General features: G+C 43.0%; 1 pseudogene; it reads right to left on the bottom strand.

Moving 5' to 3' along the window:
- Window positions 1-402: 402 nt before the first annotated feature.
- On the bottom strand, window positions 403-2,814 carry LOC144828160 (arf-GAP with coiled-coil, ANK repeat and PH domain-containing protein 2 pseudogene; annotated as a pseudogene).
- Window positions 2,815-6,860: the final 4,046 nt, after the last annotated feature.

The following is a 6,860-nucleotide window of genomic DNA, read 5'->3' as shown; positions in this document are numbered from 1 at the left end:
CTGCTGTCTAGAATAACAGTATAAACAATTTTAGAACATCTACTGGTGTGTGTTTTACATGGAAAACAGACGCCAGAATTGACATGTACTACATAGCATGGCATCTGCTTCACTTGGGATTTACAATGAGAAGCCTTGAAATCTGTGTATCCTTCCGCCGAGGTACCACAAGGTGAAATACATGGACAGTCAGACCATGTGGTAAGTTGATATATTTAAACCAAGGAGTACTTTGCTAGACTGGCTGCTGAGGTATCCATAATTTCTGGTGCACTGTGGTGTCTTTCGGCATATAAAGGACCCTATATTCATTGTGTCAATCAAATGCTGTAGGAGGTTCCAGACTGTTCGGTACTTAAACTAATGTTCCCAAGTCAGGTAAAGAGCCAGGGACCAGGCACTTTACTCCGGAAGCACCTGGTGTGGTTGAGGACAAGGGTGCACTTTTCTCCTCCACATCCTTGAAAACCTTGGTGAATGGGATGGCTGTAAACGGTTTAATTTCTCAGGATCATTGGATGCCATGTGTGAAAAATCACCGAATACGTCCTGGTAGGTCTCGTCACCTGGCTGTCCATATAGTCCTTCAGATTCCCGCATCTCCTCATTCATTCTGGCCACTCGCAACAGTGTTACAATATCAGCATTTGCAGCTTCAAGTGCAATAGTCAAGGGGCATTTTCCTTCTTCATCTTTGGTGTGCTGATTTGCCCCACGTTTCAGAAATAAGCAGACTTGCCCAGTGTGCCCTAAAACAGTTGCATGATGCAGGGGTCCTCTGCCATGCAGATCCATGTGATTAACATTGGCACCATTCTGCAGCAGGAACTCACAGGTGACCAAAGAACCCCCAAGCACAGCCTGAATGAGGGGTGTTGCATTGTTTTCCTCTTCATTCACCCAGTTAACATCTGCGCCATGTGCCAATGCTTCTGCCATATCAGGAAGGCTTTTCTCATACGCAGCTCGATAAAGGTGCAGCCCTGGATGAATCTTTTTCGAATCCTGAAATACTGAAGAATCTCGCTTCTCGACTTCTAGGACTGGTTCATGCAACTTCTTTGAGGATACAATAGAGGCAAAAAGTTCTCGAATGCCTTCTGAACTGAAGCGGATTACACTGTCATTGCTTTTCACTGAACTTCTGGAAGATGTTGAAAAGTGATCCTGTGATGCCCGGGACTTCTCAGAACTACTGAGGTCTTCGTTCTTGCACTGGGAATAAGGCCTTTTCTGTCCACCAGGAGGGTGTGAAGCAACGCAGTCCTGGTTCACAAACCTCTTTTCCACGTACTTTGCTCTGATATATGCCTCCTTTTCCACTCTTGGACTTTCATTGTCTGGCTTCTTTACTCCAAGGGTTTTCAATTGAGCTTCATATATTCTATTAATAACTTGATTTCCCAGTTCACACATCAGCTTTAGTAATTCAGGCTCCCATGTATCTAACGTTAATGACCTTACTTTTGAAATGTGCACACCAAGACTCCTGTGTATCCCAGAGCACTCAATGCACAGGATGATTCCAAGGTTGATGCTGGCCCATCGCGGATCCGCCAGACCACAATCGCAGCAGACAGAGTTTCCAGCGATACACTGACTCCGCTGTAAGGGGCTTTCACCTTTAACTAATTTTTCTTCCACCTTGCTGCCAGAGCCCAGACTTCCTGTGGAAGGTGGAAATTTCTTATCCAGCTTCTCCGTCTCAACACACTTTTCTCTATATGCTGTAGCAATGCCGGTTTGGACAGCTTTAATCCATGCCTGTCGCAGCTTTTCTGAGTCAGCCTGTAGCATGCGGCTCTTTGTTGGTGTGACTACTTCAAAGCAGAAACGTCTTTCTATGTCTTCAAAGTGTTTGACTGTGCAGAGCCGTAAATCTTCGACAACCACTGTGGGGTTATCCTTCATTTTTTTCTGATATACCAGTTGGTTGTTTTGTATTGAGAACCAGCGCCTGTTCCAAGTTTTAAAGGCATTAGTGGCCCTTTTAAAGAGATATCCTTCCATTACAATGCCATTAGCAGTATCAACATTGTATTCAAGTCCGAGATCATCGTTGGCGAAATCGTTTTGCTGAATAGTGGAGTGTTTTTGTTCCATGTCCCTCTTCTGCTTTGCTGCATCCACAGCAAGCCGATCCAACTGTGAATCAAGCTCTTCCATGTGTGGTTCAAGTTCACTGAAGAGATCGTAGCCCTGGTGGAAGAAGCCTAGATGTGCCTTCATGAAGGATAACATCGATTTTAAAATTTCAGACCTCCGCTTTGACTGGAGAACATTGATTTGAAGGACGTTGTCCAAAGCTATGTGCCGGAGGCATTTTCTTTTTGTGATTAAGAGGTTTGTAGCCTCCTCCACCTCGTGCAGTTTTGTTCTTTGAACTTTGGCATTTTTAACTAGTGCGTTTTCTTTTTCTTTACTGACCCTATCAAACTGCTTCTTTGCATCTTTGAATTTTCGAAGATCATCCTTAATAAATACCTGGAGCTGTGTTTTAATGGATCTCTGAGCTTCGTCAAACAGGATTGTGTGATAATTGATCATTTCTTGGAGGCAGTCTGAAAACCTCGTCAAGCTAGACTCAATCACCACATCCTGGCTTGAATACTGTGCCAGGTCCCGAATGCCATTCATAAATTGCTTGTTGGCAGCACAAAAGGCCTTGCCTGCATCAATCATGCCACTACATAACTGAACAAGCTTATCAAGTTTCACTTCCAGTCCCGTCACATCACCTTCAACCTCCTTCAACGCGGCTCTGAAACGGGGAGAGTCATTCAAGCACTCCTCGAAATCAACGGTCACCTTCATGCTGTGGCCTCGGCCCCTCCCGGGCGATCAAGGTGAGGGCAGGAATAAGGAGGCAGCAGCAAGATAAGGGGATCTGAGCACAGCAGGTGAAGCCTGCCACTCTTCAGCCTGCCTCGCCGCTGCCCAGCGCCCAGCTCTCAGCTCTCGGCGCTTCCTCCACTTCTGAACACTGTCCCTGCTGGCAGACAATCCAGTCTCCTAGATACGCACATAGACATAGACAACGGACAACAATGCAAGAGTCTGAGCGTCATAAACACAAAATATAGAATCAGAATGTCGTCCTCGGCAGGGTTCCACCAATGTATTTGCATTTTCAGCAATAAGGCAATTCATCATTGGAGGTAGTGGGGACAGATGTACAACCCCCTGCACCACTTTTGTGACGCTTAAGTGGCGCAAGGGCCTCGTACATAAACCCCAGTGGTCTCTAGTTATTTTTCTGTACATAAGCAACCTGGGGTGTTTTTTATTGTCAGGTCACAAAGGTCGAGTGTAAAGGCAGGTATCTGCAACCACAGAGACTCCTGCTCCCCAGAGTCTTTGTCAATAGGGGATTCCTGTCTGCTAAACTAGTATACTATTGAACGTGTTACAGGTTATTTAACACCTCACAGATGCTTTAATTAGGACTGTGGATTGTGCTAAACAAGATGTTTATAATGTCCGAAAATCAATAGATCAATACAGCTCTTGATTGACAGTTTTTAATTTAGGGACATGTATTTTTTGTTTCACTCATGCTTCACCCGGGGGCCTTGGAAAAGAATGGGGAGTCATTCCTTATTTGCGATTAGCAATTTGCTAATCGCAAATAAGGATGCAATTTCAAGGGTGCCAGGGGTGTCCAAAGGACACCCTGTAGCACCCCTGAAATGGAAATGTAGCCTAATGTTGTGCATACACATGTCCAAAGGACATGTGTGTGTGTAACATACCACTTAGAAAATGCACTAAAGTGCATTTTTCTAAGTTTTCGCTATTTACCACGAAGTCAGACTTCGTGGTAAATAGCGGCCAGAAATTGCGAATTCGCAAATAAAAAACTGGTTAATGAATTGCATTTAAGGAATCTCAAATAGAGATTCCTTAAATGCAATTACTCGCAAATATGCGATTTCGCAATTAGCGATTTTTGCATTTGGGATGATGAATCCCAAATGCAAAAATTGTGCTCGCAAAGGGCCAGATTCTCAGAATCTGGCCCTTTGCGAGCCGGATTTCCTTTCATGAATCTAGCTGTACATGCCCTTCATTTATAAGTACAAGCCCCATGACTGGTACTTTGGCATGAACAGTTGTGCTTGTGATTATTCTCATATACGTTGAAAATGAATGAGTTTGCACCAATACCTATAAAAAGGGAGAGACACTAAAGGGCCGTTAAAATGTCCCATACTTGATGAGTAGGTGTTTAATGTCACTGCATAGTGCCCAGTCCAAATTGAACTGAGTTTGATATATAATGTTTTTTTGTTGAGGATGTTTTCTACTAATGTTACCTGTAGGTATTATTTAATCATTTGTGTAGTGACATTGGATATTTCTGGTTTACCTATTATGTTCATGGCTAGTCCAGACAAAGGAGGTTGAAATGACAAAGATCTTTCTTTTCTTGCATCAGTCGCTTGGATGGTCACTGTCTCTATGCTGTATCTATGATGGAAGACCGAAGGGAATTGATGGTGAAGGTAACAAACAATGTGGCGTTATAGCCATTTGATTTTTTTCTCCCAGGATGGAGGTGTCTGTCATGGAGCGTTAACTCCAAACTTTTCAGCATTTTGGTGTTTAAATACTCTCAATTTGACAATTGGGCAATCAGACAGTCCTTCTCCAGGTCTGTTGTCACTACAAGGAACAATCCTCTGCCCAACCTGCAACATCAAGAACTTATAGTGGCTTTCCTTGATTTCCTGAAAGTCCTTAGACTCATTGGTGACTTAGTTGATGTAGAGAACACATTTCGCAATCAGGGAACTTGCTTTAGGGTCTCTGCATTCTTTTGACAGGAATCTGGATTCATTTCCTCGTTCAAACTCCCGTATCTGCTGTTTTCTTACATTCTCTGCCTTGTTTTTTCCTGCTCACTCCACTCTTTGCTCTACTTTCTAAGATGCATTGTTGCCTCTTTTGTTGGTGTCAGCTCAGTCATCTCATAAAGTTTGGCTTTACTCTGTGGCACCCCAATGCCGTTTACATATGTAAATGTGTATACCATGATTGAATACTGCAAACACACTCTTTCAAACACATGTTGATGATAGAGACATCATTTTTCTCTCGAATAAAATAAGTAAAAACCTTTTTGACATCTTAGAGTAACCACCCCTGCACAGGAATGGATGAGCGGAAGTGTGTTACTTTTGGAAATACCACCCTGCATAAGAGAATGCAGATGCCCGTTGAATGCATAAGGCTGAATGTACATACGTATTACTTACATAGAGGGTAAACCTACTCCTGAATAAGCATCAGCTGGCCCAGTTGGTTTTATGCATATGTCTGACCACTAGCTATGCAGCTGTTGGGATGGAAATGTACTGAATTGTAAACAGGTTTTTCCCCCTGCTATGAGTGCCTGACTGAATATGAAGTTGATATTGTGACTTTTTTCTTGACCTTAGCATCACACCAATGTAGCGTATGTGTGGAAGTCTAGGCATGCCCCTGGAAATATGAATTCCAAAACCTGGTCTACGACCTAGCAGGGTGTACTACAGATACCGTTGCAGTAGTCATAAGTCTCCATGCCTGGGGAGGGACACATAAATGGGTGGGGGCATCATACCATGTTTTGTGGATCTTTAGTTCGATGTAATCTTTTTTTCTGTGTCAGTGAGTGCAGTCTAATGACTTCTTGTAAATAATGGGCAACTTGAAGACTTCTCCAGGTAAGTAATTAATGGATTTTATTGAGACACCAGCCAAACGAACACCTCGCCAGCTGAGCAGACAAGTAACTGACAAAACATAGAATGGTCTGACACCTGGGCTAGAATACACACAGGTATTCTATAAGGGAAGGAAAAAGGGCAAAACAAAGGAAGGCTTAAACTGTAGAGAATGCATAGATGGGGAATTAATCATGTACAATACATCTTCCTCCTCTATACAAACAATCATGAAGATATAAGTGTCAACCTGAAATAAGAAAACATAGATAAGCAGTAATACTCAACAACAGTAATCACTCAAATAAGCAAGTGGTCTGCAACATCTTATACTCCTGGACTCCTATAAGTTGTGAGTGTTCAACGGATTTTCAGCTGAGTCTCAAGCATCCCCACCACCCACTTCCCTTCGATTAACAACAACAGGATGAGGAACAAAATCATCCATATCAGACAACATGTAACCAGTTGAAGTCTGTACAGCCTCACACCAAGTGTCGTCAACATCAGAGGAAAGTGAGAATTTTTTCTTTAGATATAACACACATGCTAGAATCCACACAGGTATTCTAGAAGGGAAGGAAAAAGGGAAACACAAAGGAAGGCTTAAACTGTAGAGAATGCATAGATGGGGAATTAATCATGTACAACATGACTCCTCTAATTTAAAGTTCTACTGTTATGTGAATCCCTAGAACCTTGCACTGACATCCCATGTGCATGCCACATATGTGTACGTGCAGTACATGTAGCACATCTGATAGTAGGACGCTGTATGTAGTATAAGACAGAGTGCTGGGGCCAGTGAGATCCATTTTTTATGCCCCACATTTAATGTGCATAAGATGTCCTGATGGCCTATCTGAGAAGCTTCTCCAGACAGGGGTGGTGTGTTGCCTGCATTACTGTGGCTGAAGGTCAGAGACCCAAACACTGGAAATCTAGGAAGGTGGAAAAAGGGATTCCCTTTGAAATTCAAGGAGGGCCTTGTTAGAAAAAGGCTGTTAATTAGTTCTTCCTAAGCACTGCCACGTGATACACAGTATAGATCAAGGGTGGGACTGCAGTTTCTGATATTCAAGATGCGAAAGCTTTAAGGTGGGTCTGCCTATTGGTTTGTCTCGGGTTACTTCTTCAGAAAGGAATTGGGAG

The sequence above is a fragment of the Lissotriton helveticus genome, chromosome 4_1 (genome assembly GCF_964261635.1).
Source record: "Lissotriton helveticus chromosome 4_1, aLisHel1.1, whole genome shotgun sequence".
Classification (NCBI taxonomy): domain Eukaryota; kingdom Metazoa; phylum Chordata; class Amphibia; order Caudata; family Salamandridae; genus Lissotriton; species Lissotriton helveticus.
Note: the sequence above shows the minus strand (reverse complement) of the source record. Positions and strands in the feature narration are given on the sequence as shown.